Genomic DNA, 23,355 nt, shown 5'->3' with positions numbered 1-23,355 from the left:
CGATGGGGCCCACCTCCAGGGGTACAAGCACGTAGCACAGACCAAGCCGGAGGAGCAGGGACCATTGAAGCTTACTACTCTTGCCCCGCAGGTAAGTTACTCCAAACCAAAAAGATCTAATTATTACGCCAAGTCTATCCCATTCTAGCCTTGTGGTAGCGCTGTTGTCCCAGGTTGTCGCTCTATGAACCGGTCCTTATGGAGAGTGGCCAACCAGGCAGTAAGCACCGTGCTGGCCCCCTAAACCATGTTTCTAACAAAAGCCAATTTTTAACGAGAAGTGAGCCACTCAAGCCACACAGAGTGCCACTCTCAGAATTAAATTCAAGTAAAACATTAATCAATTTAATTAAAAAGGACCAGAATGTGTTATAGCGCAGCAACCTAGCACAACTAACCAAAATGCAACCCAAAGGTATATATAAAGGATATAAAGTGGCTAGGAAATCCTTAAAGGCATTCAATATTAAAATGCAGTATGAAAATGCATTTAAAAGTGATGGGTTGTTCATGTTATACTTGCCTTCCTCGTACTACTCTGGCTGCTGCTCAAAGTGCTCCGAAGATGGCTGCTCCGGGTACTGGTACTGGGGCTCCTCAGATGGATCAACGTCTACTCACGAACACATGGCCAAAACAAAGCATGATAATAAGCAGACAAGCAAACTCTAACAAAAGCTAAAGAACAGTACATCAATACATAAAAACAGCGCACAAAACTACTCTAGAACTATTCTACGCGTTACAACGATCGCGTGGATATAAAGAACGCTAAAAACGGAGCTAAAACGCATTTTCTGGGCTAAAAACAAGTTCTAGGGGCTTATTTGTAAGAAACTGAAGTTTCAGGGGCTTTTCTGCTAAAACCGAGGACTAAAACGCAATTAACCATTAAATCTAAGGGCTAGTGTGCAAAAAGACCTAACTGGACTGCGGGTACTAATATTAGGAAGGTCAGGGGGGTTTGGGTAAAAACCGGGACCTAACCGTAATTATTTTTGACCAAGGCTGGATTGCGGGTTGATAACAGGAAAGAACAGGGGCTCTTATGCAAAACGTGTAGGGCGAAGGGGTATCGTCAGATCTGATCCATTGGATTCAGATCTGACGGCTCAGATCTAAACGGGGGATGATCTAATCTCGGTCGTGCATCTCAGATCGGGCGGTCCAGGGAGGTTGGGCGCGCGGTGGGCGGCGTTGACCGCCGGAGCTGAAGCTCCCGCGGCGGCGCTTCACCGGAGTTGGCCCAAATCGGCCGCTCCGGGGGTCGGTTGGCCTCCGTTTCGGGTTGGGGAGCATGATCGCGCTACGCGTGATACACCTGGGGCCTAGGTTGGTCTCGGGGAGGGCCGGAGTGGCGCGCGCTACGGCGGCGGCGGGTCGGTCTACGCCGGCGAGCGATTCCGCGCCAACAGAGGCAGAAAAAGGAGGAAAAAGGAGCGCACCGAGGTTTCTTACCCACGTGCGAAGCTTCGGAGGTAGTCCAGAAGATCAGGGAAGCGGCGGAGCGCCGGGGTAGCGGCGGGGCAGCGGCTCTGCTCCGGCGGAGCACGGCGGGGTGGCGCTAGGGCGCAAAGGCGGCGGCAGCGTGGAGGGGTGGAGTTCTTGGGGGTGCGGTGGGGAGGTTTAAAGGGCAGGCCCGAGATCTAGGCGTGCGGGCGAGAGAAAAGGGCTCCCCGGCGATCTCGGCGGTGATGCCGCGCGGGCGTTTCGGGAGGTAGCCGGAGGAACCGACAGGCGGGCCCGGCGTGGCAGAGGGAGGAACGGGGCGAGCGGCGCGGGCGCTGACGCCTCGGGCCCAGATGGCAGGGAGTAGGCGCGCGGGAGAGTGGGCGCTGGCAGGTGGGCCTGCGGGTCAGCGAGTTGTGGGGAGCGGCCGAGCGTGAGCGTGCGGCGCGCTGGCTGACGGGTAGGGCCGCCCCATCGGTCGGGTGTGTGCGCGCGGTGCGCGTCGGGCTGAAGCGGAGAGAGGGAGGGAGCGCTTGCTGGGCCGCTGGCGTGGGGGAAGGGCGCTGACGGGCGGGGTCGACTCGTCAGGGCGGTGTGGGGATCGTCCTGCTGGGCCGGGTGAGCGGGCCGCGAGTAGAGGGGAAAAAGGAGTGGGCTGCCGGGGTTTGCTGGGCCCGCGTGCGAGGAAAGCCATGGGCCGGTTTGGGCTGTGCGCTGGGTTGGGTTGGGTTTGGATATGAGTTTCCTATTCTTCTTCTCCTCTTCTATTTCTATTTCTAACTCAATTCAAGCCAAAAGAATTCAAATAAATTTGAATTCACTCCAGCACTCAAACAATTAAAACAATGCTCCAGCATGATGCACAAACATGTTGACCCTAAAATAATTTTTAATTACTTATGCAACAAAATTAGATTAAATGCAAACTAAGCCAATAAAATCCTAGAAAATTAAATAAAACCAATTAATTTTATTATTAACTAGGAAAATTAAGTTAGGGTGTTACATAGGTATGTGGGGCCATTCAAGGTGCTAGAGCGGAAAGGCGAAGTTCCTTATCGCCTGGAGTTACCTCTCAGCCTCTCAGGAGTTCATGATGTCTTCCATATATCTCAGCTAAAGAGGTGTCTGCGAGTACCCGAGGAGCAGGCACCACTGGATGGAGTAGATGTGCAAGAAGATCTGACTTATACTGAGCATCCGGTGAAGATTCTGGAGACATCAGAAAGGGTTACTCGGAACAAGCGTATCAAGATGTGCAGAGTTCAGTGGAGTCATCACAGTGAAGCTGAGGCTACATGGGAGCGAGAAGATGAGCTGAGGAAGACATATCCAGATCTCTTTGCTAGCCAGCCCAGCTAAATCTCGGGGACGAGATTTCTTTAAGGGGGTAGGGTCTGTAACACCCTAGTTTAAATTCCAGTATTTATTAATAAATTTAATTGGCTTTACTCAATTTTCTAAGGTTTATTGTGTTTAGAATGGCATTTAATCTACTTTTTGTTCCTCAAGTAATTAAAATTTATCATAGGGTTAAAATGTGTGTGCATTCATGCTGGTGCATATTTTTTTAATTGATTGGGTGCATAGGGTTTGAATTCAAATTTAGTTTGAATTCAAATAGTTTTGAGAGTGTTTGGAAAAGAAAAGAAGAGAGAAAACTACAAATAGAAAAGGAAGACCCAAACCTCAGCCCAAACCCGCAGCCCCGCTTTCCCATGGCCCAGCTTTCCTCCGCTACGGCCCAGCATTTCCCGGCCCACTCTTTTCCTTTCCTGGCGGCCCAGTCCGCGCGCTCGCAGCCCGCTCGCGCAGCCTCGCCGCTCGAGCCGCTTCACTGTGCGCGCTCCTCCTTCTCCCGCTTTGGCCCGCGCGCATGACCGCTCCCTTCCGGCACGCTCAGCCCAGCAACGCTCTCCCGCGCGGCCCAGCCTAAGCCCTTTTTCCTCCCACGTTCGACCCAGCGCCACACGCTCGCTCGCGCTCGGCTTGCCTGGCGCACAGCGGCCCAGTTCTCCTCCCGCACCAACTCGCTTCCACCCGCGTCGCCTCTCCCCCTCGCTGCCAGGCCGGCCCCACCGGTCAGCTTCATCCCCTTCGCGACGCGCTGCGGAACGGCCAAGCCGCTACGTCCGCCGCGATCTCCACGGCCCTCCCATCCCTTCTTCCTCGCCGAGACCTTCGGCCCCTCCCTCTTTAAACCACCCGCGACCACAGGATCCCATCAGCCGCACCACCCTCAAACCCTACCAACGCCGCCGTACTCTCTGCGCCGGAGCCGAACTCCTGCGCCGCCGGGATTCCGCCGCTCCGCCGCACCGGGGCCCCGTCCAAGGAGCGCACAGGATCCACCTCGACTTCTGGAGCTCCCCCGGGCCCGCTGCACTCCACTCCGGCCTCTGCAACGACCCATCCCCGAGCGCCGCACCGGCCGCGCCACTCGACATCGACGACCGCCGCCCCTGTCCGGCCACCTTGCTCGATTTCGAGCCTTGGTAAGCACCCCAAGCCCTGCCGTCCCTTTTGCGCTAAGTGTAATCGCCCTTGGCGCACCGAAGATGCCGGACCACGCCAACGCCGATGCAGCGCCGCAGCCGCACCACGAGCGCGCCACGGCAAACCCCTCTGCACTGCGCGCTAGGTCCGCAGGGCGTGCCATAGGGTGCGCCGTGCTTTGCGCGTACTCCCTGACTCCGTTGCACCCACATCCCCGCACCGCCATCGCCTAACCGCACGCGCTCCGGCGAGCCTCACCGAGCAGCTCCGCCATGGCCGTCGCAGCTGCCATCCCTATCTCCGTTTCTCCGATCTGAGCGCACGTGTGGATCACGCATGTGGCGTGGAGTCTCCCAAACCCTAACCTCGCTCGAATAGAGCCCCGGAGCACCAAGATTGGTGAACTCCGGCGGGTATCCCATGCGCGCCGCCGCGGAGACTAGCCTCCGGCGACTGAACGCCGCCGCCCCGCGCCCCCTTTACCCTGGACCGCCCGATCTGTAAACAACGGCCTAGATTAGATCTAGAGCCCATCAAACTTGAGCCGCCAGATCAAGATCTAACGGCCTTGATTCAAAGGTACCGGTTCGGCCTGTCCCTTTTGCTAAAGAGCCCCTGCACTTTAGTAGATTCAACCCGCGGTCCTATATAGTGTAAAAATATTTACACTGAGGCCCAGATTTTAGCGCATAGCCCCCTGACCTTTCTAGAATTAGCACCCGCAGTCCAGGCCCTGTGTTTTTGCACGCTAGCCCTTAGATTTAATGTTTAATTATGTTTTAGCCCTCGATTTTTGCAGAAAACTCCCTGGAACTTAGTTTTTCTCGCAGATAAGCCCCTAGAACTTGTTTTTGGCCTAGATTTTGCGTTTTAGCTCCGTTTTAGGCGTTCTTTATGTCCACGCGATCGTTGTAACGCGTATAATAGTTTTAGCTTAGTTTTTCTTGCTGTTTTTATGTATTGATGTACTGTTTCTTAGTTTTTGTTAGTGTTTGCTTGTATGCTTATTGTTGTGCATTGTTTTGGCCATGTGTTCGTGAGTAGACGCTGATCCATCTGAGGAGCCCCAGTACCAGTACCCGGAGCAGCCGTCTTTTGACCACTTTGAGCAGCAGCAGGAGCAGTATGAGGAAGGCAAGTATAACATGAACAACCTATCACTTTTAAATACACTTTCATACTGCATTTTAATACTGTATGCCTATAAGGATTTCCTAGCCACTTTATATCCTTTATATATATCCTTTGGGTTGCATTTGGTTTGTTGTGCTAGGTGCCGCGCTATAACACATAATGGTCCTTTTTAATTAATTTGATTAATGGTATATGCAACTTAATTCTGAGAGTGACCCTCTGTGTGGCTTGAGTGGTTCACGTCTCGTTAAAATTGGTTTTGATAGAAACATGGCTTAGGGGGCCAGCAAGGTGCTTACTACCTGGTTGGCCACTCTCCATAAGGACCGGTTCATAGAGCGACAACCTGGGACAACAGCGCTACCACAAGACTGGAATGGGACGGTCTTGGCTTACTAATTAGGCCATTTTGGTTCGGGAGTAACTTACCGACGGGGCATGGGGGGTGGTGAGCTTCAATGGTGGCCAGGCTACGAGGCTTGGTGTGCGTACCCCTCGAGGTGGTTACCATCGTTGCGAAGCCTGATTCCTTAGCGGTTACACCTTACCAATGTGTCCTTTGTAACGGCCTCGTAGTGAGTTTGCTAGTCATCTCACCTAAGGAAGTGTGATGAACAACTAGCGTAGCTCACGACTTGTGGGTAAAGATGTGCAACCTCTGCAGAGTGTAAAACTGGTATACTACCCGTGCTCATGGTCATGAGCGGCCCAGATCCTCCTTTTGATTAGTGGGGTTATCTCCTTCCGACGTGGGAGGTGCCTCTCGGGGTTACCTTGGTGGTTTCGGTTTGGCTCAAATTAGTAACATGATTAATTCTAATTAATTACTATGTAACTGGGTTAATGGTAATTCATCAACTCGTAGTAAATAGCTTTAATAAAATTTTGCCAACACTTAAAAGCTAATGCAGTTGAGTCAGCCAACCTTAGAGCCTCATAGTTTATGTTATACTTGTTGAGTACAAGTTGTGTACTCACTCTTGCCTCTTCTCTATTTTTTCCTCTTGGCTACGCTACTGCTGCTCAGTTCCTGCCGACGCGAGGGAGTTCGCTCAGCGCTACTAGGACTACGAGGACTTCTAGGCGTTCGTCTCCCAGCCGATGTCCCTGTGGCGCCCTGCTCAGCTTCGGAGAGTTTTATTCGTATTTGTACTTCGCTTCCGCTATATCAGACATTTTTGTCATTAATGTAATAAATAACATTCGTATTCACTTTATTATGTCTTTTTACGTGATATGTGTTGTGATATACTGTTCATTCTGTTGTATATACGTGTGACTTGACCCTGGCACATATATGATTGCTCGGTTTATGTCCTTTTATAAACTGGGTGTTACAGCACCACATCCAGTGATGAGGATGATGTGGAGGACTCACCCTATAGGATTGAGCCAAGGCATGGCAAGGCTCCTGTTCATGAGAACAGCAGCGAGGACGAGGAGGCTGCAGGTGGAGATGATGAGGAGGATGAGGAAAATGAAATGCATCATGAGGAGCTCAGTTTTCCCACCATTAGAGAACCTATCAGATTTGGCCGTGGCAGATGTGTTGATTATTCAGCCAGTGGGATGACTAGATAGGTTAAGAGATGGAGGAAGATTGATCCATACTCTTTGGAGAGGACCTCGACTGACCCCAGCTTTCATACCAAGGAACAACCGGACTTTTATGAGTCAGTCATCATCAGAGATAGGAAGATTGCAGTTGATGCACAGTGGGTTGATTAGAACAGCATGGAGAAGGCCAATAATCCTCTATTTCAAAAAATCATGAGTGAATGCGAGAGCAAAAACATCAAGGCACTCATGGGATTTCATAAAGATTGGAACAAAGAGGTTATTGCTGAGTTTTATGCCACTATTTATTTTGGATACTTAGGAGATGAGAGAGCTATTTGCTAGATGACTGAAGGAAACTACTACAAAGCCAAATTCACTCAGTTCATTACTACAAAGCCAAATTCACTCAGTTCATTCGGGTACTTGGGCTTGACAGAGATGATGCAAATAGGCCCAAGATCCACCTTCAACCAGTGCTCTCAAATGAGGAAATGAGATTCATGTATCCAAGGAATGAAGTGGGGAATGCAGGGAAGGTAACCGGGATGTATAACTACTACTCCATTATGAATCGGTTGCTTAGTAAGACCATTTCTCAAAGGGGAGGGAATCAAAGTGATATTTTCCTTCATGCAAAGAACCTACTTGCTAGATTGAGACCTAGGGGAGAGGATTTTGTGTGGCTGATTATATTTGGGAGGAAATCAAGTACATATTAGAAAATCCCCAAAAGATCTGTGCCTATGCGCCTTACTTGATGGAGTTGATTGAAAAAGCCACAAAAACCAAGTTCCAAATTGATGTAAAGCATGAGCCCATCCGTCCTAAGGTGCCCAAGCACAGAAGAGAGCCCTCGCCTCACAGATATTCAGAGAATGAGGAAGAAATAGAAGAGGAGGAGGAAGAGCAGCCACAGCAGTATTCACCTGCTACCTAGACTGGGACCGGTCTGACCGGTCTGCCCAGAGGCAGCACAGCAGCAGGAGCAGGCCCTCATCCCCGATTAAGAAATTGATAAATTTGTTTGTTGGCATGTGTAAAAGACAGAGAGATATTGAGGTTGATCAGCAAAGGCAATGGAGGGCTAGCAAGAAAGAAAGAGATTCAATCAAGATGATGCACAATGCAATGAATCTTCAGCCGCCTCACTCACCCATTTCTCCTTCACCTCCTGAGGTTGAGATTCCATCAGTAGAAGCAAGAGTACAGGGCCATGTGGACGCTGGATATTTTGAGCAATATGGACTCATATTCTATCCAGACACTGGTGCCACTTCTTCTACTCCCGCACCTGAAGAAGTTGTCTTTGGTCCATATACCTTTGGAGCAGCAGGAGCCTCCGGATCAGCTCCTCCTCCTCCTCTAGATTATGGCTTTGGTACTTTTGGAGCTCCAGGGACCTCCACGATGGCACCTATGTATACTTCACAGTCAGATGCTCCTCGCTCCTCGGCAGCAGAAATCTTTGCTCAATCTGCAGCTGCCTCCATATTTGGGTCTCATCCTGGTAAGCATGATTGGGGTGATCGGACTCCCTCAGATGCCACTGGCAATGGGGGTAATGGACAGTGATTGGCGCCAAGTTACTTCTCCCAGGGCCTTTATGGTGATAGATGATAAAGAGGGAGAAGAACATGGATTAAAGCTTCAGCTTGGCAAAAGAAGAGAAGGGGAAGAGTAGAAGACAGTTCAGTTCAGAGTGTGTCTATTTTAGCTGGACCGGTCTTCATTTCTGTAACTCTGAAAATTGTAATAATTTCGTACTTTATCTCATTTGTGGACTTGAAGACGTGTAATGTGTGATACTGGGTGTAATAGACTTTTTTATGCAATCTAAGTGATATTATGCTAGTGTGATGCATTTGGATGATGAAATGTTGTTTTTGCCTGGCTGTCTGGGGCAGACCGGTCTGTTCGACCGGTCTGACCGGTCGGCACCAGACAGAGCCATGATCTTCTTCTTTGTGTTGGAATGATTTATCTTGTCATATGCATCACGTGTAGTATATTTGCAGGCACACATACACTGTTGCACCCCATGAATTCTGAGATATAGGGGGACTCCTATTTATTTTAAATATGTGCAAATGGCATTTGAGGCTTTGTTTGTTGAATTCAATTCAAAGCACATATTTAGGGGGAGCTCATGATATATCTGAGAATTTGAAACCTTTTATTTGATTCATGTGTAAGCTTCAATCAAGGTTGTCATCAATCACCAAAAAGGGGGAGATTGAAAGTGCATCTGGGCCCCTAATGGGTTTTGGTGAATTGAATGACAAACTTGATTAAAGGACTAACGCTTTATTTGAGATATCATGAGCAGGAACTTATTTGTATATCATTTATGCATTGACTCATGTGAAAAAGAATCAAATAAAAGAGAAGCTTAATGTTGAAAGTCAAGCATATTGTGAAGGAAAGCAAGAGACAAGTATTCATGAAATATTATCAAATGGTCTCTATTCATGGCTTGGTACATTTGAAGTACAGATTGTTGAAAGCATTATTGCAAGGCTTCATGGGTTAATAAAAATAAACATACACTTGTGAGCTAGATATATTGGTCTTATTTATGGAAGCTTGCAATGCGTGAAATATGGTTATCATTCATGATTACAACGCAAGACAAAGAAATGAAGATATGAGAATGGAATATGGAATTCATTGTTGGTGTGCAAAGCTTAACTCAATATGGCAAGGGTAAGTGATGAAGAAACCAAGCGAGATGACTAGTGAGAGGGACTAAGTAAGTTTTGGTGGAGCGACGGCTCACCATGTGTGCGTAATGCTAAGGTGAAGTGCTAGTATCCATGGGGTGTTCAAAGAAACATATCCAAGCCTTGTCGTGAGAAGCGATGAAATGCATCAAATATCTTATTGGAGTGACTTGAGGATCCAAGGATAGATTTGCAAAGGTATTGGGACTCTAAGTCACTAGCTCAAGTATGGATTTGCTCAAAAGAGAAGATTATGCAATGTTGGAATCCCAAGTTCGAGAAAATCAAAGTATGACAAAGATGAAGTGATTCAAGACTCAAGTGGATGAAATGTGTTTTAGATTTAATCTTGAGTATACGTATACCGTACTATCAAGAGGGATGCAACATTGATTATTTGACACGGTCAAAAGTGCTCATAGGTCATCCCAGTGAGAATCCTGAGAGAAAACCCTTGAGAACTAACTTTGTGCTACTTGGATGATCAAGTATCAACTTGGTGGACCAAGTGGAGCACCTAAACCTGGGTTTGAGCTTCTCTGGCCCGGACCGGTCTGACCGGTCCAGGGTGTAACGGCTAGTTTTTTGAACTGACCGATCTGGGAGACCGGTCTGTACTGATAGAGCAACGGCTAGTTTTTGGAAGTGGGGTATTTATACCCCTCAGCCCTCTCCTTCGAGGGCTGCTAGTTCCCTAGCATTCCTGAGCTTCTCAAAGCCTTATTCTTGACTAGCAAGCTCCCCCCAACACTCTTTGTGAGTTGAGCCAACTATATTTCATATCCTTTGGTTGGGTTGAGAGATTGAGCGTGTGTGAGATTGTTGAGTATTGTGAGAGCTCCATTTCAAGCTGCAGAGAGAAACCATAGCTTGAGCACTCTTGGTTCGTCAAAGCTATCAAGTTTGCATTTATTACTCTTGGAGGTTTGCCTCCTAGATGGCTAGGCATTGCCGGCTAGCTCCCGATGGTGTGGTGAGCAGCGGCAAGTCTGTGCGGGTGTGATCTTGCCCCCATGGTGGAAAGGATCAAGATAGTGGAAAGGAGGAGTGGTTGAAAAAGACCCAACTCACGGGATCGAGTTGAAAGAGACTCTTGCCCAACGAGTTCCTCAACGGAGACGTAGGATTCACTTAGGTGAATCTGAACTTCGGGAAATGAATCCTTGTGTCTCCATTGTGGTTTGCCTCACTACTTTGAGTTTTAGCACTTTGTTTATAATTCCGCATCGATCTACTTTTGTGTGTTGTTTCTGTGCGTGCAAGGACTTGCAATACATTTACATTCACCTGTAGGAACACTACATCAAGTAGTATTTGTGCTAGAGCACGAGGAGGGGGGAAACTCTGATATTTGTGCAGGTTCTGCATGTGACCGGTCTGACCGGTCACTCCAACCGGTCCGACCGGTTTGTTATATTATTTAGCAGTCTAAGTGTTAGACTGGTTTGCCTGACCGGTCTAACCGATCAGCATGCTGACAGTGTATTTAAGTGTTGAAATTTGCAGAATTTGTCGAACGCCTATTCACCCCCCTCTAGGCGACATCCGAGGTCCTTTCATCGAGCCCTCCGCAGGGTCTCGGCTCAGGGGGGAAAACTCCGCCTCGCTCGAGTCCATCCCTCGGCAGATGGAACTAGCAACCCATCTGCTCAACCGCCTGACCGACAGAGGCATTAAATGCCAACCACTCCATCGTAGAACATGGGTCAGGTGGCGTCAGGCCACCATGCCGCACAGCATGCTGTGACCGGAGTCCCGTCCGCCAACTCCGGTCACTGCACCACCATCCCCAGCACACTACCGACCTGTGGGAACCTGCGACGCACTGCGCAGACATGCATGACGCTGTTCCCACCACTATGCTGCCTACTCCTTGTACTTCTTCAGCTGAAGAACTCTCGACAAGCATGGGCGCAACCCTCGAATGGTGTACGGGCCTTGACCAGAGCAAGACTCCCGTCAGTTGAACCCTCGGCGCTCCGCCAGCTCAAGCATGGAGGACGGTACCTTCCACAGAAACCACCACGATGTGCATAGGAGCCATCAGGACACCGGCGCGATCTCTGCAGGGCCCGGAGGCTTCCCAGGATGACCGCCATGCCCGGCGCCATACTCTTCAGTACTCCGCAGCGTACTTCCAATAGTAGCCGACCATTGCACCCCCACGATTCGGGGAAAAGACGACGACTTCTGCAATCCCCCTGTATATGTACTCCGCCCCTCCTTGGGTCTATAAAAGGAGGAGGCGGGCTCCCGCCCAGGCCATGGGATATCTCATCTCATCTTCATCCACTCACACTCTCACAGAGCACTCGCCCACTCCCGATATTGGCACTTGCCTCAATCACTTAGCAGAGACTTGGGAGCTTCTCTCCTTCTCTCGCCTCGCTTGTACTCCCCTACTACAGGAACTCCGGTGCAAGATAATACAGTGCACTCGCACACCCCTACTAGACATATGGCACTGTGGCCGGAACCAGGATAAATCCGTGTGTTACTGTGTTACCTCTTGCATTAACCATCTAGGATTGGGACATACAGCATCTTCACTAGTTAGTGCCAGGCCGCCGGGTCTGGACACCGACAGTTGGCGCGCCAAGTAGGGGCTCGCTGTGTGACTTTTGTCTTTGTTCCCTCTTATTTCCTAGATGGCAGATGGGCCACGCCTGCTCCCGGCAGGCACGGTGCTCCGGTTCGGGAGCCTCGAATTCGTCGTGACCGGCAACGGTTACGACATGGAGCTCCTCCCGGCCGGTGCCAACCCCGACACTCCTACTCCACTGCCCCAGCGCAGGATGCACTCAGGCCAGCGCGCGCGGCAAGTGCGCATGGAGCGGCGCAGAGTGGCTCACCTCAACTCTCCCACGAGGGTCGAGGCTGGCGTGTCGCAGCCTGGCGTCGCGGCGGAGGACATCACCACTTCACCACCTCCAATTGCTGCAACGGCGCCTCCCAAGGAGGGCACGGCTACGCCGTCACCCTTTCCCCTTGGAGTACGCACCGCCGCAGCAACTACGCTTCGTCGGTCAGCACCAACATGAGCGCGTATGGGGATCTGCTGGGTCATCACCTCCCCTCGATCCGCAACCTCATTGCGTAATCACCTGACGACTCCTACCCCAACACTGCGGACGACGTGAACTTCTTCATGGAGAACTTCACGGCTCCAGAGTGGGACTACTCCGGGGTCTGCAACCTTGATGATTTCCTATTGTTTTAGATTACGGCGGACTACTACCTCACCTATTCCGAGGACTCCAGCGAGGGGGACTTCATGGTCGAGCTGGCAGATGGGCAGATCGACGACGTGCCGAGCGACGACGGAAACGACGAGGCAGACCCACCGGCGAACCAAGCGGTGGTGCCTGCAGCAAACCCAGTCGCTTCAACAAGCTCGGCTATGCGGTAGGCGCAGCTGGCGTGACTCCAAGAGCTTGAGGCCAAGCTCGAGGAGGAGCATGCGGTGCGCGTGCTCGGGCGGTGGGGCGTGTCGCCCAGGAGCGGATCCTGGCCGACGATGACGTCGACAATCCGCAGGACCTGAAAAGGGCTAGCCAGAAACTCATCACCGCAGCTTACCTGCTTCAACCAATACCCAAGCCCTCGACGCCCGCGGGTCGCAACCTACGCGACGAGGCATGGGCGCTCATCAAGTAGGCTGCTGTGCAGCAGGCCGAGAGCTCTGCGTCTCGCATGCGTTCTATGGCCTCGACGAAGGCTGGTGATACTGCACAGCAGGACTACGAGGCCTCGGTGCACACCCCACTAGGGGGCGGGACAAGGCAGTCGCGGCGGACAGCGTGAAAGCACCCTCGCTGCATGACCGCATCAATAGGCCTCCTGCGAAGGAGCTCATCCAGGACACGCACGGGCGCGCCGACGATGGTGACGCCCGCAACACGGGCAAAGAAAGAGGCAAAGAAAGTATTGAAGCGGTTCAACATGGAAGAGGCAAAGAAAGAGTTCTTGCCTATGTCACATGGCATACATCTTAGCAAGACTCAGTGTCCTACGACGACCAATGAGCGAGAGCGCATGAACAAAGTTCTATATACCTCGGCAATTGGATCTATCATGTATGCAATGATAAGTACACGCCCAGATGTTTCTTATGCTCTAAGTGTTACGAGCAGGTACCAGTCAGATCCAGGTGAGAGTCACTGGACAGCTGTGAAAAACATCCTCAAGTACTTTAGAAGAACTAAGGATGTGTTCCTAGTCTATGGAGGTGTAGAGGAGCTCGTTGTAACCGGTTACACTGATGCTAGCTTCCAAACCGACAAAGATGATTCAAAGTCTCAGTCCAGTTTCGTGTTCAAAGTAAATAGTGGTGCGGTTAGCTGGAAGAGTTCCAAGCAGGAGACAGTGGCCAATTCTACAACAGAAGCCGAGTACATCGCAGCTTCGGAAGCTGCGAAGGAAGGTGTTTGGATAAGAAAGTTCCTTATTGAGCTTGGTGTGTTCCCTAATGCCTCTAGCCCGCTAGATCTCTACTGTGAAAACAGTGGAGCTATTGCGCAAGCCAAGGAGCCAAGGAATCACCAGAAGAGAAAACACGTTATGCGGCGATTTCATCTCATTCGAGAGTTCATCAATCGTGGTGAGATCAAGATATGCAAAATACACACGGACCCAAGCATGAGAGGCACACAAGAGCAATGGGTATTAGATACATTCTAGATTGACTCTAGTGCAAGTGGGAGACTGTTGGAAATATACCCTAGAGACAATCATATTTCCTTGTATTCATGATTAATAAAGTGTTCCTTGAATATCCATGGATGACAACTTGTATTGATTAATGCTTATGTGAAGTATTTGTGAAACTCTTTACTTGTATGGATATTCTAAAGTGTTCCTAGTCGGAGTTCATGTGAGAACACACATGAATATTAGACTTAGCACATGTATTAGTTGATTGACTACGTTTCACAAGTCATGGACATGGGGATGTCAAACTAATAATGTGGGCTCATGTGAGACATGAGATTGAACTGACCCAACACGAGATGATGACTTCTCATTACACAATATGTACGATGTGTCCTAAGACCTGAGATCGTCATATGTATTCAAGATGTGAACCGACTTAATTAGGAGTCATCAAACGTTGCACCGTAACTGGATAGTTATAAAGGTGGCTTTCGGATCTGTCAAGAAGCATGCTGTGAGATATGGTCGGTCAAGACGGGATTTGCCCCTCTCTACAAGAGAGAGATATCTCTGGGCCCCTCGAGTGATTCGGATCAGGAAATGCATGGCCATGCTAGGGTTAAGAGTTAACCAGGGATTCTGAATCACTGGATCGAGAAAGAGTGGTCGGCTTCAAGCTAGACCAAATATCGTGAGACAAAGGGAACAACATGTACATGATATTGTGGTGGCTCATCTGATATGATCTTTGTGTGCGTATAGGAGTTGACATGTCTTGCTAGAGGCCACTGTCTACTATTGGGCCGAGTAAGAGTACTCGGGCCATGTCTATTCGCATGTGAGGTCATAGGGTCACACACTTAAGGGAAAGAAACCTGATAAGGATGAGATCCGAATTAGACTGGGCTTAGGTGCACTAATGGGCCTTTTAGGCCCAAAAGGGGGCGCCCAAGGTGGGGCCCAAGGCAGCCCACCTAAGGGGCTATATAAACAGAAACCCTAACTCTTGCTACTATTCACGCGCATGAACAGTACCCTTGAACAGTAGCGCCCCCCTCCCTGTTCCTCCTCCTCGTGCAACGGCCCTAGTTCGTTCTCGCGGATCTAGCAATCCGGAGTGCGAAGCTTCTTCCCGTACATGTGGACTTCGTGGAGGTGCTGCGCTTGCTGCACAAGGACGAGCCGTTCGTGATGTGGTTCACGCAACTGCACTGCCGGCTTCCATCTGCACTACACCGACGCGCTACAGAAGTTCCGCAACCACGCGTCTAGTGGTAATCCCGTGATCTATAACAGCAGTAATCCTAGTTTATGCGGAAGAAAAATTTTGTTTTTGCTACCCCATATTCCTACACTACCACCCTCGTCAAGTACACGGGAGAGACAGACCCCGCGCTCTGGCTCAACGACTACCGCCTGGCATGCCAGCTAGGCGGCGCGATGGACGACGCTGTGATCAGCCACAACCTTCCTCTGCACTTCACAGACTCTACGCGAACGTGGCTCGAGCACCTCCCCGCGAACCGGATCCACGACTGGGACGACCTAGTCAAGGTCTTCGTGGGAAATTTTCAGGGCACTTACGTGCGCCCTGGAAATTCCTGGGATCTCCGAGGGTGCCAACAGAAGCCCAACGAATCCCTGCGCGACTACATCCGGCGCTTCTCCAAGCAGTACACCGAGCTCCCTAGCGTCACCGACGTCGAGATCATCAATGCCTTCCTCCAAGGCACGACGTGCAGGAATCTGGTGCACGAGCTCGCGCAATGCCGTCCAACAAACTAAGCGTGCCAGTCAATCTGACATGTTGGTTGAAAAGGAAACAGGGTAAATGTTAAATTCGAGGGTGCATCGGCTGGATTTCCGAATCACCCTCACGCAGCGTATCAACAAGGAGCTACCGATACAGAAAATGACAGATCGAACAGGATAAACAAGTATTAAAAGCAATCTACGGGAGATCAGCAAGAAACTGCTGATATAGGTAGCAACAGACGGCTATATCTAAAGTCGACACGTGCCAGATAACAAAGCACAAATCCACGAATGTATGGATCTGAGCAAAGCTAAGCTTACAACCGATCTAATCAGCTTTTCAAGATCTAATGCTACAATAAAGGAATTGATAGCCGGTTAGATAGATTGCTAAGCTGGGTGAATTGTGAATAAATCTAGACGAGAAAATAGCGATGCGCCAGATATCAAAGCCTAGATGAATTCGATAACTTTTATATAGATCTGAACGAAGCAACACCGATGCGCCTAGAAGCTAAAGCTCAGATTATTCGGTAAACAAAAACTTACGAGCGGATTAAGTTGCTCAAATGTGAGGCGTCCTTGATTAACTTGAAAGAACTCGCAGAAAAATAAAATAGCGAAGCCGCCGACAAAAAAGTAATTGCAAGGAAAAAGTAGTTCTTGTTGATTGGTCGTGTGACAAACTTTTTACAGAGACCGAGGGTACATATTTATACTCTGGACTAACTTGGTACATATTTATACTCTGGACTAACTTGCCTGACAAGACAAATCTAAACTAAAAGAAAATACTAAGATACATGGACTCTATCTGTCCCTTCCGTAGAATCCTCTTCAATTAAACTTCTCTCTCATCCACCGTGCCAACGCCGATCCGAATGCATAACAAATCCTAGCTGATTGCTCCCGTGCGACACATGCAAGGTAAACACACGCATGTATTCCCCCTTCTTTATTTAATCACCTCTTGCTTGCACGTGGAAACCTTTCCTTCAATCTTGCCTCTTTCTTTATTCTGATCAGCTTCGCATGCACATATTGAACTTCCATTATAGTTAATCAATCCGGCCATCACCTTTAATCACCTTGCGTTCACATTAGGAGCATCTCCCTAAAGCACGTGCATGTGCACCCGCCTAATTTGCAACCTTCTAGAAAGGACAGACGCCGTCAGAAACTTGCTGATCGCTGTCTATGTGCACGCCCGATCTTTCTTGTTGCCTGTGATCTCTGCGCACATATGCCAATAGCCAATGTGAGTTTCAAATCCATTAGAGTGGCATTTTTTATACTGGTTTGCCAAAACCTAACGCAACCCTCCTCCTTTACCCGGGCTTGGGACCGGCTATGTTGAGACGACTCAGGAGAGAGTCTTCCAGTCAGCATAGGCCAATAGCCAATGATCTCCATAATTCTAATTACATCGGATTTACTGATCAAAATCCGGTGTCAACACAGCCCCCCAGTTTCGGAGTATGAAGGGTTCATGCTTCGAAACTCTGTAAATCCAATGCCTTAATCTGCTCAATCACTTCATGGACAAGAGACCTCGGCTTTTCTGGTGTTGCTTTTTCATAGCCGATGTCTTCCTTCAAGTTTCTTTATCACAATTTTTCAAAGCCAACGTGAAGAATCAAGTCAACCATACTCTTCCTGCTAAATAACTTGGGTCTTTGAAAAAAAAATTAAAACCAAAATAAAACTTTGCTCCTCAAATGATTCTCTCATATCGCTCAATGTGTACGATTCCTCACCAAGGTATTGGGTCGCCTCTTTCCTCCCTATTTCTAATAAGGCTTTTTGGTGGAGCTCAAGACAAGGAATGAAAAGAAGCATACATGTTTCGCATATATTGCAAAGTCAAAAACCGGACCCAACAGAGAAAATAGGTCATACAATCAGATCAAGATGTGCATATGTGTAGAATTTTTCTGGACGGAACTCGCACCCCTTTCTACATGACTCTATCTTTTTTATTTTAAGATATGGGCTATCTTTCTTTTTCTTTTTTTCCATGCTTCTGGGCATGAATATTTTTTCTTCTGCTTCTCTTTCGCATAGCCCATATTCTTTTTGCAATATGAAGAGTCATGTCAAAGAGATGGAACATTTTTGTATGGATGGAAGGCATGTTTTTGCGTAACTTCCAATGTAGAAGCCAGCATATGAGTACGTGATCTTGATCTTAAAAGCATGAAATGAATCTCACAAGGGTCACAAACAGTTTGACAATACTCAATGCAACCACAAGTAGCATATGTAAAAGGTTTTCAAAGATATGTCAACATATGGCTCTGGTGGAATTTATCATGTCATTAAGGAGCTAAGCTATTTTTATTTTTTCACAAAATAAAAACCCCAAGTATTTTTGCAGTAAAAAGTAAGGTTTCTACGATCAAACCAGCATCGGCAGCAGGACGACATCATCATAATCAGTCCTTGCTGCTCAACAGTCACCGGCTTCTTGTATCCCTGTTGGCTGATGTCTGAAACCTGAACCCCTTCCGGAGTTGCAATCACCGACCTTTATCTCGTACAACTACAACATGATGATCGATCAGCCGAGTAACAAACGTCGGCCCATCAGGTAATCCCATCGGCCTATCCCAGCCGGCCAAAGCAAGCAATCATCCATAACGCCTCATGCTCGTCCAGTGCGTGCCATCACGTATGTAGCACCACTATGTACCTTGCTTGTATTGGACTTCAATCTTGTATCTGTGCCAAAACGAATTGTCTTTGGCAACCACTATAATAAAAAGAGTGCTCCCTATTGCGACGCCTTGTTATCATCGCAAGCGTCATCTTGTCGGCCGCGCGGTCTCATCGTTGTTTTGGCGCCAGGTTGTTATTTTCATCACCGTGCGGCCTCATCATTGTCGTCATCAAAGGCACCATCTTTTTCTTCTGCTCCGGTAATCTCACATCATCACAGCAGCACTTCTAGCATGACTGCTATCAACGGTGACGTCGATCGTATCTGGCACTTTTGGAGGCCTCATGCCGGCAGCGGCCACGCCGTGATGAGTCGGCGGCAATGCTACTCCACGGTTGATGTGGTCAAAGCGATCGGCGGAATTACAGAAGTACCACATCTTTCAAAGCCTTGCTTGCTAGTCTTCTGGTCATCTTAAGGTATCATCCACATGCAAGTGTGCACGTGCATGACCTTGCATGCTGGAGGACGTAGCTCTCCTTGCTTGTACACCAACAAGCATGCTAGCTTTCCAACTGTGCACATGAGTGCTTCTAGCCGACGGCGTGTGTACTGATTCTTTCTTATTCTTGCTGTCGGCTATGACATTCCATATCCACATTTTGTTGAGGGAGTTAATTCCACTGGAGTCGCGCACGCCGAGCTGGACTGCCAAGACCATCTGGATCGGCAGCTCCCTTCAGCATCGAAGTATCCGTAACATCACCGGCGACGCCGTTACCGTTGTTGTCACGCCTGGAGCAACGCGCCGACTTAGTCGTTGATCAACTCGGCAATGTCCTGCTCCGCCATCATCTCCGTGACTACGCTTGACGACATATCCGTTGGCAACGAAGGAGAAGTCCGAATCCTCCATCAACAGTGAATTGGCCGAGTATCAAGATATAGTTATCAGCAAGGCCCATGAGCAAGGTGTTGGAGAAGAGCCATTGAACTGACAATGGATTCCTTGCTATCGGCTATCTGTTATTGGCATGTGACAAGCCGATAATAAGGTGACGCCTCATACTTGGCATAGATTAGATGGTCATGCAACATCTTGCATTGTAGAAAAATTGGCCCATGCATCTGATTCCTCCCCGTGTCGAGATTCTGACTTTTTCTGGTATGCGGGAGACCACATTCTGACCTTCTGTATAGTAGCACATGCAGATGAATACCAACAGAATCATGTGGCCAGGAGAACATGAGGGCAGCGGGCATCAGCCAAGTACTTGTGGCAAGCAGCGCCGGTACAATCGATTTGATGATTATAACCGATGACAATTGAACGACGATAGATGAACAAAGTCTATAGCCTCGTACAAGCAAACAAACGCAATCGGCCTCTAGGCCTGATGCCCGTGCCTCCACTTTGAAATTCTCTTCTATCTTGAAATCGACTATCAACCACAAAGTCCCATAGTAATATGTACTATATCTCTTGACTTCTCCATGTAGCAGATAAAGTGCATGCAAGATTAAGTTAATGATTCTTCTTGCACTTGCCTTGCGCCTTGCATCTGCTTTACATTCCTTTAATATCCGATTCCACATGTGCATGATTTATTTCGCTAAACAAAAGAGCCATCCATCTATTTTCTTTTTGCATTCCTCCTCCTGCATACTTTCCATCGGCTGGTGCAATGTATTGGAGCCGATGGAGATGAGTAGTCAGCCGACGGAGGTGAGGGAGCACTAATCCCAGCAGCTTCCCGGTTTGTCGGCCTTACACACGCACGGTTACTAATTTTCACCCAATCGACTGGTTCTCAGCAAGTCCATCACCGTCCTGGTGGAAACATCAAGTCGATCATAAATATGTTTCTGCAAATCAAGGATGAGATTCCTGTGGACCTCGTGACTGCTTTGTCCCAGCATCTTTACATTGAAATCCCTCAAGGCTGAACCCCCTCAGATAGAGAAGAAGATACAATTAAGTCGAGCTGACGATGCCAAGAAATTTGCCCAAGGAGCCAAGAGCTGCAGAAGTCTTCCTGGCCTTTATCTAGCTGATGTATACTTTCTTCACAGAATTTGCACCAGTCAGTGCTATATTTATCGGCTCTGTGTCGTACTCAGATTATGTATACCGAGATCCCTTAAATACATGCTGAGCTGCTTGATACATTAATCTGCAGATAGCCGAATTCTTTATCAGCTTTTTAATGCTCTGATCAATTCATTACTTCTAAATTGATCGCCGATGCCTTCGGCCCAATATCTGTCCGGAACTATACTCCAACAGGCACCTCAAATATTGGCCATGTTGATCTACAGCGACCGTCAACATCATACTAGTGGCCAACATCGTATTCTGTCGGTTCTAGAGTATCAGCCAATAGGATGCTTTATTAACACAGGGATATTTCTGCATATGTGAAACAATCTTCTGAACCTCGAGCCCCTTTTGATTAATCTTGGAATTTGAACTTGGCATGTCAGACCCTTGCGTATATCCGTGTCATATTCCTGTCGGCCCCATTTATTTAAACAGCTAGTCTTCATTGTTTCGGTCACTTGAGCTAGCTGAATTAAATAATCATCCGGCCGATTTGCAAATTCGAGACATGCTCATAAATAGCTGATGTGTCCGTCCTTAACCTCAAGGCATCACAAAGAAATCAATCCTCTATTGTCAATACGTGTAGTCGGCATCTGGACAACACGAGAATATAACAGTGTAGCCCATCGGCCCCAAGTCTTCAAGGGGGCATTCAAAATAATCCAGAGGTGACACACGTCAACCAATGCAAATCAAGAGACCGCTATCAGCTACCTAGAAATAGCCGATGCATCAATCTTGACCGGCTTAACAGATAAAAACCTTGAAGTAAATCGGCTGTATTTTCCTCTGTCGGCCGGTTCCTCCTGTACGCCTTTGTACGTATCTTGATGTTAGCCAGCGGAGGTAGACTGTATATACGCACGCAGCTTTTGTCCATCATCCAACTCTCGTTGAAATAAACTGAGACAGGAAATCCCATCTATATACAGTGAATACTTTCATGGATGTCTTCTTCGGCCACGCCGGCCGTCTGATTAAGGCAACGACGAGTATCAATGACGTCGTTGACTCTGACCAACAAACCACTTGTATCGGCTTCTGATTTTTGATAATTAGTCCGATAATGAAGACGATAGATATATCGACTCTCCAGTAACTGTCGGCACACCTTCCTGAATGTCCGACATCAGGAAGCATGAGGCAATATCCCCCTTTTTTTTTGTATGTATATATATATATATATATATATATATATATATATATATATATATATATATATATATATATATATATATATATATATATATCTTCATCGGCTATACAAAGTAGCATGTAAAAAGAAGAAGCCGATGAATATACCCTGTTTGCCAATGCAATAATATTTTACTCTTTTCTTGCCATCGGATCAATATTCATTCAATATTATACTCCAATCTCCAGGCTGACAATCCAAGGACAAAATTCAATAAGCATACGTAACAAACCGGTAGTCAATGGATTGAAAGAAAAACAAAGTCATCGGCTGATGGTCACTGCTACACTCGTAGCTCCGTCCACCTGGATCCCATAAACTTAAGCAAAACCCCCGGTTATACTCAGTGAATATGACTGCCAATACTCTTGTAAGGATCACTATATTGGCCTTCCCAGTTGAAACAATATATTTATCAAAGTTTTCTCTAACAAGCCGATATATACTCCCATGTTGCTTACATTCTTTATTATATCGGCCACTTTCTCCCTGGATATATTCATATCGATAATCATCATTTTGCTCATCAATGGGTATTTTGTCCATAGATTTTTTAGGCTCTTCTAAAACCAACAAACCAGTATGAGTCTCATTATTCCCATCATCAGTTTTAACCATGTTTGCTGAAAACGAATCCTCCAATTTCCTGGACACTCTGAAAGCCAATACCTCAGATTCAAACTCCCCGTCTTGGTTGTTTGCAATATACTGCTGATAAATTATTGGCTCCGATCGTTGCATAACCGGCTGACAACTATCTGGATGAAGTTGTTGCACGATCGGATGTTGTACAATCGGCGACCCTGCAATCAGCTGTTGCACACTTAATTGTTGAAGCTGACAAGTCGCATGACAAACTGATGTCTGTGGAAGATAATAATTTGATTGTTGTGGAATAGCCATCAACGGTTGATAACTCATCGGCTGATAAGCCGATGCCTGTGGTTGGTAACCGCCTGACTGTTGTGTTTGACAACTCATCAGTGAAGAGGCCAACGTCTGTAGCTGATAGCTTGCTGGCTGTTGTAACCGATAAACCATCGGCTGTGGTTGCTGAACAACAGGCTGTGGCTGTTGAACTGTTAACCCTTGTTGCTGACAAGCCATTGGCTGCGAAGCCGATGCATAATATTGATAGCTGCCTTTGACTATATTATTCGCCGTGCTTGCAAGGCTATTAGTCCAGTTGATCATTGCTTGTTTCATAGCTTGATCAATCGTCTCTTGTAACTTAGTTGCATCCATTGGAAAATCCATGATGATAATTCTACTGTCGCGTCCCACCAGGCGTGCCAAAAGATGTGTTGATGCAAAAATCAACACACTGGAATATGAAGGCACTGTCCGCCATGCTTCAGAATACAAACCAAGCGTGCCAGTCAATCTAACCTGTTGATTGACAAGGAAACATGGTAAACGTTAAATTCGAGGGTGTATCGGCTAGATTTCTGAATCACCCTCACGCAGCGTATCAGCAAGGAGCTGCCGATACAGAACACGACAGATCGAACAGGATAAACAAGTATTAAAAGCGATCTGCGGGAGATCTGCAAGAAACTACCGATATAGGTAGCAACAGATGGCTATATCTAAAGCCGACACGTGCCAGATAACAATGCACAAACCCACG

The sequence above is a fragment of the Panicum virgatum genome, chromosome 5N, assembly GCF_016808335.1.
Source record: "Panicum virgatum strain AP13 chromosome 5N, P.virgatum_v5, whole genome shotgun sequence".
NCBI classification, from domain to species: domain Eukaryota; kingdom Viridiplantae; phylum Streptophyta; class Magnoliopsida; order Poales; family Poaceae; genus Panicum; species Panicum virgatum.
This window is presented reverse-complemented; position numbering follows the sequence as displayed.